Source organism: Nyctereutes procyonoides, unplaced genomic scaffold (genome assembly GCF_905146905.1).
Source record: "Nyctereutes procyonoides isolate TBG_1078 unplaced genomic scaffold, NYPRO_anot_genome, whole genome shotgun sequence".
Lineage (NCBI taxonomy): Eukaryota > Metazoa > Chordata > Mammalia > Carnivora > Canidae > Nyctereutes > Nyctereutes procyonoides.
Genome location: NW_026575032.1, coordinates 4,896,694 through 4,909,530, shown reverse-complemented (window position 1 = coordinate 4,909,530; position 12,837 = coordinate 4,896,694).

Sequence of the window (12,837 nt, the reverse complement as noted above, 5' to 3'; positions counted from 1 at the left end):
AGTATGTTACCATAGTCTTCCTGATGGAGACCCCAAGAACCATTTCTCTCATGTATAAAAATTCGAAATTATTCTTTGGGCTTTTCCACTGGCATGGGAGAGATTTCAGCTCTTGAACACTGACTCATCTATCTGATTGTGTTTCTTTCTCCATGCTGATTAAATGGCTTTGAGATAAATACATGTTTCACTTCTAGAACATACACACAATTTCATGACATACCCTTTGTGCATCTCATCCTGCTGCACTTTATTTTTCTATCCTACCATAATCCCGTGTCTCATTTTCCTCATCTATTTTAATGTTATTTTGTCCAGCAGATATTTTTGTCAGCCTCCATTAAAACTTTCTAGAATGCAATAGGGTAAATAAATTACACCTAATTACAGAAACTCAACAAAGGAAATTCTGAGGGAAGGTTCTAGATTGAGCAATAACAACATTTAAATGTAATTGTAGGGCAACCCGGGTGGCTCAGCAGTTTAGCGCCGCCTTCAGCCCAGGGTGTGATCCTGGAGACCCGGGATGGAGTCCCACGTTGGGCTTCCTGCATGGAGCCTGCTTCTCCCTCTGCCTCTCTCTCTGTCTCTGTACCTCTCATGAATAAATAAATAAAATTTTTTTTTAAAAGTAAATGTAATTGTATCAATAGTTTTAAATGTTTAAGAAAAGAAACTAAAAATATAAATCTAAAAGGACACTCAAATTTGTGAGTAAATATACACCAAACTCCTTAATTTGGGGCAGGGGGAAACTTTATAATGTTTAGAGTCTGTGTTGGTGGGCTGAATCTAAAGGTTTAACTGGAACTCAGCTACATCCATTCGTTTACATTCTATGACTGCTTTCCGCCTAACTCAGTAGTTAAGAAGTTGTGACAGAGAGCATATGGCCTACCAATCCTAACATATTTACTATCTGCTCTGTTAAAAGAAAAAGTTTGCTGATCCCCGGTCTAGATGATTGTGTTAAACCTGCTGAGCTATAATCAGCCAGTGAGTGTTGCACCTGTGTAGTGCCACCTATGGTGAGCCCAGGAGGCCAAAACTGGAAATGTGTTATAGTGTATCTGCTAAAGAAATTCCGGGTTCTGGTTTCTCCATCAGTATTAATTACAATACAGTCCTCTGGGGTCAAACATACTTATCAGAGATAGTTACTTATTTTTGAGGATGTGTGCACACAATTATTCACATATGTATCTTCATGGTGTGAATACCTAGGCAATATGTAATAGATTTGTTACGTAACAAAATAATTTCCATGTACATGGAGAAAATTTTCAATTTTCCTAATGGACTCCCACATTACACAGTTCATATACTTAAGATACTCTTCTATTTTTAAAAAAATGAATTAAATTTGTCAGGAGACCAAAAATTCCTTAGTAGCAACAAAATGGGCAACCTCTGTTTTGATCAGCTTAATCCAACTACATATCTCACAAAAGCAAAGCCATCTTTTTCCACCCATATCATATGTGTCTGTCTGCATGTTTGGGAAAGGGCTATGAAACCTAAGGGGAGTTATTATGTTACTGATGAAAAGCTCAAATCTGTAACACATATGTGCATTTTAGTACATAGTATCTGCTTATTTTCATTAAATTGCATTAAATGCTTCAATATGTAGTGGAGTCATCTTCCTAAGGAAGCATATACTTGTGGAATTCTTTGTGGTATCCTTGGGAATCCCTTTACCATGTATCCATGGCATTTTGCCCCTGCTAGCCTCATTCCTTCCTGTCCCCTGGTATATTTATTAAGACAGGCAAATTTTTCCTCTCTTACTCCAAGATTTTGCTCTTGTCCCCAAGCTTCTGTTTTTGAACGGAAAGAAAAGGCAAAGGACAATATATTTGAGGAAATAATATAACACTAGTAGAAATTACTGCCTGATAATCTGTTTTCTTATTTAAAGGCAGAAACAGAAGTGTTCTCTCATTTTCCCCCAAAAAATACTGTACTTTAGACCTAAGCTGAGGCTCAAAGTAGCAGAACAAAGAAAACTGATCTTTTCCAAGCAGGGGAGATTTCACCCTTCATACAGATTCACCATAGTAGGTGTATGGAATGAATAATCACAATTTTACAAAATTCTATTCTCTGCTACAAGGCATGCAGGTCTATGTATGAATTTTTTCTTAAAAAAACAAACAAAAAAAAAAAAAAAAAAACAAGGGATCCCTGGGTGGCGCAGCGGTTTGGCACCTGCCTTTGGCCCAGGGCGCGATCCTGGAGACCCGGGATCGAATCCCACATCGGTCTCCCGGTGCATGGAGCCTGCTTCTCCCTCTGCCTGTGTCTCTTCCTCTCTCTCTCTCTCTCTCTCTGTGACTATCATAAATAAAAAATTAAAAAAAAAAACAAGGTTGATTTTTAAATTTCCTCTTTCAACATTCTTTGATTCTGTTATTACTGGGAAATAATAATGCAAACATACCTCAGTGTTTACATATTAGTTTATAAATATGTTTTTGTAAACATATGATAATACACAGAGGTTTATGCTTTTACTTCTTCTAAGTTAACCACTCATCTTGTGAGTGAGTTACTTCATCTACTTTGAAGTGAGTGTGCCAGGGATAATATACTAGATACTAAATAAGTTTTCTTTTTAATCAAACTTTTAAAAAACATTTAAAAAAATAGATAAAAATAAAAAACATTTAAAGATTTTATTTATTTATTTGAGAGAGAGAGCACACAAGCAGGGGGAGAGGGAGAAGCAGGCTCCCCACTGAGCAGGGAGTCCAGTGCAAGGCTCAATCACAGGACCCCGGGACCATGATCTTAGCCAAAGGCAGACGCCGAACCAACTGAGCCCCTAGGTGCCCTATCTTTTTAATCAAACTTAGCTTCATGTCCCCAAATCCATCTTATTTATAAGTTTTCCACTTTACTAACTGAAAGTCATCAGCATGTTAACTTTGAGGGCAAATAACCCATTTTTCTGAAACGTAGAAATCAAAGACACAAGATTATTTATTTTTATACACAGAAAAACAAGTGAGATATCAGAAAAAAAATAATTCTATATGCACTTCAATTATTGCTTTTTAATTTCAAATAGAAATATATGCAAGATGTTTGCTTCCTAGAAAGAACAAAAAGTGTAGGGAGGACATATATGATGCTATGGCATACCATGTCAATAAGTGCAATCAGGAAAGTATCTGTAATTCTGAAAATCAAAGAAGTGTAGAGCTTAAAAAAATAAAAGTGTAGAACTTGAAGAAACTGTCGTCTCTCATCTAGATGAGTTATTATAACAGGCAAACTTACAGTTTACAAACTTGTGTTTACACTCATCCACGGGTTGATGCAGCTTTGTTACATTTTATGCCTACTGGGGGACTATCGAGATGGTAGCAGAGATGAAGAGATGACGGTCACAGTACTTAACTGTAGGAGCTCATTAGTCACTATAAACATAGCTGATCTTCTGGTTTCCTCTGCTTCACTCTTGAAATAGAACTTGTATCAGACAGCAGAAATGGGAAGAATATTGTCCTAATTTTAGGTGCTTACAACTATGTTGAAGGAAATAATTCTTTATCAAGCTTAGGTAGAAGTGAAATATGTGTTAAAATATTTTTTTATCTATAAGTTTAATGTATTTTCAAATAGTTTGCCTATATAAAATAGATAATTCAGAATTTATTGTTGATAGTAATGGTAATGATAATAATAGCATAATATTAGAATGTCAGAAACTGTTCTAAGCAATTTACACATATTTAACTTTTAAAATCCTTAACCTTTGGTACACCTGGGTGGCTTAGTCAGGTGAGTATGGGACTTGTGATTTTGGTTCAGATCATGATCTCAGGGTCATGGGATCCAGCTTCACACTCAGTGTGGAGTCTGGTTGAGATTCTCTCTCTCCCTCTCCCTCTGCTCTTCTCTGTCTCCCATGTGCATGCATCTCTCTCTCTCTCATTCTCTCTCTCTCTCTTTCTCAAATAAATCCTTAAAAAAATAAAATCTTCAACCGTTCACAGTAAGTCTGAGGCAAAAAAAGTAAATAATTTGTCCAGATTCACACAGAAAGGACAGACAATCCAGATCTGAACCACATCTCCAAGCTCATATTAAAATAAATGTGTATGCCTTGAGGTCTTAGGTTTTTAGCAAAATCCCTCTAGCTTTAGCATTACACATAGTTTCTACTGCAAAAGAGATACTCAAAAATGTTTGCTTCAATGAATGAGTCACATATTATTTAAGAGGCTGTAGACTATAGCGTTTAAAGGCATCAGCTCTTCATCAAGGATTTGAATCCAGGATTAGCAGCCATGAATTAAAAAAAAAAAAAAATCTCTGCTCTGCTTTACTTTTCTATTTTGTTACATAGAGAGAGTATTTACCTCCTAGAACCAAAATGGTTAAATGAACTAATCTGCACAAAGTGCTTAGAATAGGGCCTGGCACATAGGAAACACTATGGAAATGGAATTGAAGATTATAATTATGCATTGGTGAGTTACGTGGTGTCCCTCCAAAGCATATGTTGAAGCCCTAATACTCGTGAATGTGACCTTGCAAATAGGATCTTTGCAAGATGTAATCAAGTTAAAATGAGGTTACTGGATTAGGGTGAGCCCTAAATCCAATACTGGTGTCCTTATAAAGAGAAAGAGATTTGAGGATACAAAGAGACACAGGGAAGAAGGTCATGTGTTGAAAGAGGCAGAGATTGGAGTGATGTTGCCTCAAGCGGACAAATGCCAATGATTGCAAACCACAAGCTAGGAAGAGACGATAAAGGATTCTTCACTTCAGGGAGAGCATGGCTCTGCCAACACCTTGATTTTGGACTTGTAGTCTCCAGAACTGTGAGATAACAATAGTGTTATCAATATTACTATTACTATTGTTGTTTAGCCTCAGGATGAAATACAGTAATTCGGTCTGAAATCTCTATTCACTGTTATATGCTTAAATTTAGTCTACTCATTTTAAGCCTTGAGTATTTGAGAATCAGGATGCAAACTTTGGAAGTGAAAGCGAAGTTTATGAATTTAAAGTTGTTCACACAAGGTGGTGCGAGTATGTGGTTACTGGTTCCCACATTACATGTCACAGGTGGTAATTATCAGTCTCTATCACTCTGAGAAACCACCCAAAGAATGAAACTAATAGAAGTCCAGCGCATATTCCTAGAGGATAATGCCATTTTGAGATCTGGAAATTCATTTTATTCCTTGGTTTGTTCTGGTTAAATTATTTTAAAGATTTATTCTCTTATCCAGGTATCAAGAATGTGTTTTCTGCTCTTTATTCCCAAAGAAAAGGCAATGAACTGTCCTGGCAAAACTTATCACTTTTGCTGAATTATAATATGGCAAATAAATACTGTGATTTAAATTAAACTATCAGATGAGATGATTGCATGGTTTCCAGACCTGAGAATGAGTTCATGTTCTTTTCTTTTAGGGCGAGGGCAGGGGGAGCATGACGGAAGAAAAGTATTTCATCCATGTGGAAGAATATGGAGAAATAAAACTATTTTTATGTTATGGAGCAGGGGTTGCTAGTTGTATATTTCTATTATGTTGAAGCCAGTATATGGTTTGGAGATGTATTTGCTATGTCACTTAGTCTATTCTAAAAAGACAGAGAGAGAGAGAGAGAGAGAGAGAAATACATTGGAATTCTCAGTTGGTCATTATATCAAGTAAAATGGGTAATATGAAAATAGCTAGAATAAGAAAAAAAGAAAATGATGTAAGTATTTTATATTCTTGTTACGAGTCATATTTCTTTGCATTCAGCAACCAAGGTCAAACATCAAAATTTTAATTCTTGGAAAGATGAGAAAGGTAATTTGCACACATGTGCATAGAGTATGTATTTATGCGAGCACTCTATCAGGTGATTCTAAAATCAATATTGTAAGTTGATTTGTACCATCTAGAGAAAAGCTCTAACTCAATCTGATAATATAGCAGTATTTTCTTTTTAATAAAAAGTAGAATGTTACTCATTTTTTTTTCTCAGATAATCAATTGAGACTGAAGAAAGAGAAACTCAGGAGTCAATCCCATTTACAATTGCACACAAAAGCATAAGATACCCAGGAATAAACCTAACCAAAGAGGTAAAGGATCTATACCCTAAAAACTACAAAACACTTCTGAAAGAAATGAGGAAGACACAAAGAGATGGAAAAATATTCCATGCTCATGGATTGGAAGAATTAATATTGTGAAAATGTCAATGTTACCCAGGGCAATTGACAGATTTAATGCAATCCCTATCAAATACCATGGACTTTCTTCAGAGACTTAGAACAAATTATCTTAATATTTGTGTGGAATCAGAAAAGACCCCAAACAGCCAGGGGAATTTTAAAAAAGAAAACCATAGCTGGGGGCATCACAATGCCAGATTTCAGGTTGTACTACAAAGCTGTGGTCATCAAGACAGTGTGGTACTAACCCAAAAACAGACACATATATCCATGGAACAGAATAGAGAATCCCGAAGTGGACCCTCAACTTTATGGTCAACTAACATTTGACAAAGCAGGAAAGACTATCCACTGGAAAAAGGACAGTCTTTCAATAAATGGTGCTGGGAAAATTGGACAGCCACGTGCAGAAGAATGAAAGTAGACCACTCTCTTGCACCATATGCAAAGATAAACTCAAAATAGATGAAAGATCAAAATGTGAGACAAGATTCCATCAAAATCCTAGAGGAGAACACCCTTTTGAACTTGGCCTCAGATTTCATAATAATGATAAATCACTTGAAAGTAAATCGGGCAGATTCAGTCTTCAGAAAATAATGTTGCAAGAAAATATCTAAAAAATAAATATGCACAAAATCATATAAATCTACAGGAAAGTATGTTCACTGTGTTATTTTTTATTTTTTTGTTTAATAAAATAAATATTTCATGTCAGATTTCAAGACACATAGCAAGGAGTACAGTAGCTAAACTGTCAATATAGGTTTTGACAAACACTACATTTTCATACAGAATTCTCTACTCCTCTTACTCCTTATTAATCTATTCTTGAAAAAAAAAGAGAAAAAGAAAGAAAAAGAAGAAAGAAAGAAAGAGAAAGAAAGAAAGAAAGAAAGAAAGAAAGAAAGAAAGAAAGAAAGAAAGAAAGAAAGAAAAAGAAAGTAGGAAGGAAATGATGGCAGCCATCCACTATTTATCCTTTTGTTCATACTAAATGTTTATGTAGTTCCGATACATGCAAGATGTTAGGGAAAATGAATAAAATAAGACAAGAGAGTGAGGATTCATTCAATAGGTTTCACAGGAACATACAAGACAATCTGTCTACTGTGAACAGACATTTCTGCTTTCCTGAGTGGTTTTGCCTTGACCCAGGTGATCTTCCCCTGGCCATTTCTTCTCCCTTTTCTCTACAGCTATTCTGCCTCTGGACTTCATAAATCTAGAAAACAAGGGCAGAGTTACACCCTCCCACATCATGAAGGAGATGGCCAGACCACTGTGAACTGAAACCACATTCGATGCTACCAAGCACACGTATTTAGAGGCCTTTTTTACGAAACCATGGATGAGAAATTGCAATGGTCTCAAACATGGAGAATTTGAATCTCTGACCAAAATCATAAGTCAATTCCTTTTATAAGTTTTTCCTTATATTTCAGATAGTTTGCATGATGTCATTAGGATCATTTGATCTGTAGCTGGTGTAACCAATCTGAAATTATTTAAATCTCTAGAAATTAAAGACTTAGTACTTTGTGCTTTTAAATGAAGAACATAATAAGTTAGAGTGTATATTTTAAACTACTTTTGGACTCCAAGGTTGTGTTCATCTGCTAGAGCTGCCATAACCAAGTATCACAGACTAGGTGGCTTAAAAAACAGAAATTATTTTCTCAACGATTCTGGAAGTTAGAAGTCCAAGATTAATTAAGGGTGTTGGTAAATTTGATTTAAAAAGAGGATGCTTCTCTCCCAGAGTCGCTGATGGCCACCTTCTCTTTGTGTCCTCACATAGTCTTCCCTCTATCTTCCTTATATGTGTCCTAATCTTTTCTTATAAGGATGTTGATCATATTGGGTAAAGGTCCACCCAAACGACCCCTTCTTAACTTAATTGCCTTGGGCACTTGGTGGCTCAGTAGGTTAAGCATCTGCCTTTGGCTCAAGTCTTAACCCGAAGGTCCTGAGATCAAGTCCCAAGTAGTGATTCCTGCCCAGCGGGGAGTCTGCTTCTCTCTCCCCCTCCCACCTGTTTCTCTCTCTCTCTCTCTCTCTCTCTCTCTCATGTCCTCTCTCTCTCTTAAATAAATAAATAAATAAATAAATAAATAAATAAATAAATAAATAAAATCTTTTAAAAATCATTGACTTAATTGCCTCTTTAAAGGGCCTATCTCCACAATATCTCACATTCTGAGGTACTGGGGGTTAGGACTTTCACATACAAATTCTGAGGGGACGTAATTTAGCCCATAACAAAGGCATAACTGAAACATTCAAAAATTACTAGAAAGTTAAATTTAGCAAAGATGTGAAATTAAATAAATACCCCTTTGAAACCTAAAAGTTGAAATAAAACTTTCTAGAATATTAAATGTAACCTGATTTTGAGTTTGGTAGCTAATTTTTCTTAAAAATCTTTCCAAGCTGTAAAGGATCCACTCTAGACAAAAATGAATTTCTCATATCTAAACTGGAAAAAAAACCCCACAAACTTGCCAAATTGGTAGTTCTTGTTTGCATATATAGAGGACTTTTATTTTTCTAAGGTAAAAAAGTCCAGGGGGCCTCAGCATCCTTCCTGTGCCTCATCCTTCTGGTGCCTCCTAAGCCCTCTATTAGTCTTTTAAATGCAGTGTGACTTTATTTAAGTAATTTCCTCTTGCCTTATGATCAGAGAGATGCTCACATTTCACATAGTCTGTAACTAGTCATAATTATTTGAGCCATTTTATGCCAATGACTATTCTGTTCAAATTTAAGATGCAAATAAAACACTAAAAGTTGAAGAATGAGGGAAATTTTTGCGGACAAAAAAAGAAAAAAAACATAGTAATGTGTAGTACGATATGCTTTTGTCTCTCAAATATCTCTACTGTCCACAGGGAGAGGTTTGGGGCAGTAAAATTATAGAGTTTAATTTTTTTAATTATTGCTTTGACCTAAATTAAATTGCAAAAACTCCTGAGGGTAAGAATTTAGGCTATTTTCTGTCATGTGCTTTCATTTTTTTTAGGATAAGTTTTGTAAGAAAGAAGAATGAGGCATTAACATCAAATGCCTAAGTGAACATGTGTTTGATGTTAAAGGTGGTGGGTGCCAAGGGTTGAGATGTCTAAGTAATTGCTGGGGAATACTGGCTGGTAAATATAATGGGAGAAAGTGGGACACAAGAGTAGAGGTCAGAAAATGTGAGAATGTTTGAGACAGTGAACAAAATACTCACTTAAGGGTATTATTTCAGACCGGCTCTTTAATCATAAAGACATGGGAGTACCAACCATTTTACTGTGTTCATTTTTTTTTTAAAGTTTCAAGTCTCTCCTCCAGTTGATACTGCCAGAGTCCTCACAAATAAGTTATAATCAGTTGAACCACTCAAGATTAGGCTCAATCATTAAAAATTCTTTAAAAAGAGATACTCTGGGAATACAAAAAGTGAAGAGTAATATTCAAGCATTACTCTTCTATTTATTCAAATAAATACATTAAAAGAACTAACATTTTGTTCTCAAAATTCTACATAGCCCTTCATCCACCTGCCCTCGAAAGCATGTTTTCAAATGCCTCGGTATACTTTGACGCTTTCATTGTGGCCTTCTCAAAAGTATTTTAATCTTGTGCAAATTTTAGAATCTGAAGCTGAGCCTTATTTGAATGGAATTCTTACTAAACAGGGTAAAAGATTTCTTCCTGATTCTCTCTGATACTTTTTTATCCTAAGGGCATATATCATAACAATTAAAATTAGGGACTTTCCAATAAAATAGATGGCTCAGAGAGCTCCTCTTCCATTAGTTGCATGTATGATTTTTAAGAAAATTATTTAACCTATATAACTCCAAAGGGTTATTGAGTGGCTTAAAATACGACAGTGGTCTAAAGTGCTAAGCTCATTGCTTGGCACATGGTTACACTCGCATTATGGTTTTCTTACTGTACAGAGTTTATTCTACATACATACATTATTTTAAATATATTATAATAAAATATGAGTGACAGACTGTTTTACTCTAACGGTTCTATTAACAGAGGGACAGGACAACTCAGCTTATCAAAGACCATTGAATGTGTACCTGATATCGACTTAAGCTTGCTCTATGGATAAGGAGCTCAGGAAACCACAGGGAGATTACAAGGTGGACTCTGGGAAGGCAATTCCTTACAGGACCATGAAGCATGAGTACTGTTGTCCTTTTGTGACTAATGGGAGCCAGTCTCCAGAAAAAAAAATAAAATAAAAAAAAATAAAAATAAAAACCAGCAAAATGGAGGAAGACAGCTCTCTTTGCAGTCTTAGACTCATGCATACCAAGTGAGGGCTCTGAAAGCCAAGGCAACAAGCCTCCGTGATGGTGTCAGAGTTCCTGTTCACAACCACGCATACATCTGAAGGTGACAGACACTTCTTAGACACCTTTGTTCAGTTGCTTTGGTTGCTGGGGTTATAGCAGTTAATACACAATTCCTGCTCTCCAAGTCTTTAGTTTGGCCAGAAAAAAGTAATATAGTAAAACTGATGGAAGGGTACCAGAAGTTACTGCTTAAAACATATATCTCTCTACATATATACATAGATTTTTTTTAAAGAGAGAACTGGGGTTGCCTGGGTGACTCAACAGTTGAGCGTCTGCCTTTGGCTCAGGGTGTAATCCCAGAGTCCTGGGATCGAGTCCTACATCGGGTTCCCTGCATGGACCCTGTTTCTCCCTCTGCCTATGTCTCTGCCTCTGTGTGTGTGTGTTTCTCATGAATAAATAAATAAAATATTTAAAAAAGAGAGAGAGAGAAAGAATTGCTAATCTTGACATTGAGTTTATCCCAGGGTTGAGATGTCTAAGTAATTGTATTTTAGTTTTTGAAAATCTGTCTTAAATATTGTATTTTCCAAAAATCTATTTGAGAATATAATTAGTAATCATACTAATTGTTTAAGTAAAGGGAATTTTTGTCAGTTTAGAAAAGTCTGTATTGGCTTCCTTGCTTTCTGGTTGTCAGTGCCAGGACAGAACTAATGTGTCTGGTTGGGAGACAAGGCACCTGACTCTCCAGTGGATGTTAAGGCAAAAAAGCAGGAGCTTTTATCTTCAGCCATAGCCTCCTAGGATGTATTAGCTAAATGATGTATTTATGTAAACATTTTAGAGAAGAAGATCTTAACTCTTACCAGATTTTCAAAGTAATGACCAAAAAATAAAAAGTAACATTTACTTAGGGGGATAATGCAAGACTAAATGCCAAGCCTTTAAATTCTATTTTTGTGATAAAAACATCACAATGACTCATATTAGTTTAGCTAACCTTTTGTCCCTAAGATAATTTTTACACTACCCTCAGATGAGTCCAACTTTCCCTCATCTTTATTTCTGGAATTCACTTTTCTCAACTAAAAAAGTTGCATTTTCCATAATGTCTGTCTACTTCCTGGAATATCAAGGTCGTTTTTCATTTCAACACTATCCTCTAAATTTAATTCCCACCATATTCTACTTTACAATATTGTAGCCATAATCACTAAAGCATTTTAAAAATACTGTTTATTCCAAAATCAAGCTATAACTATTATTCATTTCTCCAAAACAAAAACTAAGAATAAAAATTTAAAAGCATTAATTTATTTTACAAATTTTAAGTCATTTGTTATATAAAATAATGCATTGAATTACCAAATTTCTTATCCTTGCATTGTATGAATTAACCTATTCAAATTTTGACCTTGGTCTTTGGCATAGACCATTGTAATCTCTACAACTTCTTTTTAGAATATACAACAAATTTCTTTTTTTTTTTAAAGATTTTATTCATTTATTCATTAGAGAGGGAGAGAGAGAGAGGCAAGGACATAGGTAGAGGGAGAAGCAGACTCCATGCAAGGAGCCCATGTGGGACTTGATCCCAAGACCCCAGGATCATGCCCTGGGCTAAGGCAGGCATCAAACTGCTGAGCCACCCAGAGATCCCCTACAACAAATTTCTTAATGTGTCTTGTCTTAGTTTACTTTTAAAATGTTTGAGACATGACAATTTTTAAATATGTGCATGTGATAATTGTAAATTTTATCCCACACCACAAATAGCTACATATATTTGTGAACTTCACCAGTTTTTTGCTATATTGCTTTTCAAATAACATAAGAGGAGCACCTGGGTGACCTTTAACTCTTGACTTTTGTCACAGGTTATGATCTCAGGGTCATGGGATGGAACCTTGCTTTGGTCTCAGCACTGGGTGGAGCCTGCTTAAGATTCTCTCTCTCTCTCTCTCTCTCTCTATATATATATATATATATATATATATATATATATATATGTAATAAATCTTCTTTATGAATTTCAAAAACATGGGCAGGCCTGGTGTTTCAGTGGTTTAGCACCACTTTCAGCCCAGGGCGTAATCCTGGAGACCCAGGATCAAGTCCCATGTGGGCTCTCTGCATGGAGCCTGCTTCTCCCTCTGCCTATGCCTCTGCTTCTCTCTCTTTCTCTCTCTGTCTCTCATGGATAAATAAATAAAACCTTAAAAAACATCAAAAACATAAAAAGACTGGTAAAAGACTTATTCGCAGTATTTAATACTTATAATTACTATATCTGTATTAAATTTATTTGATTACTTTTTATTACTATTTCCAATG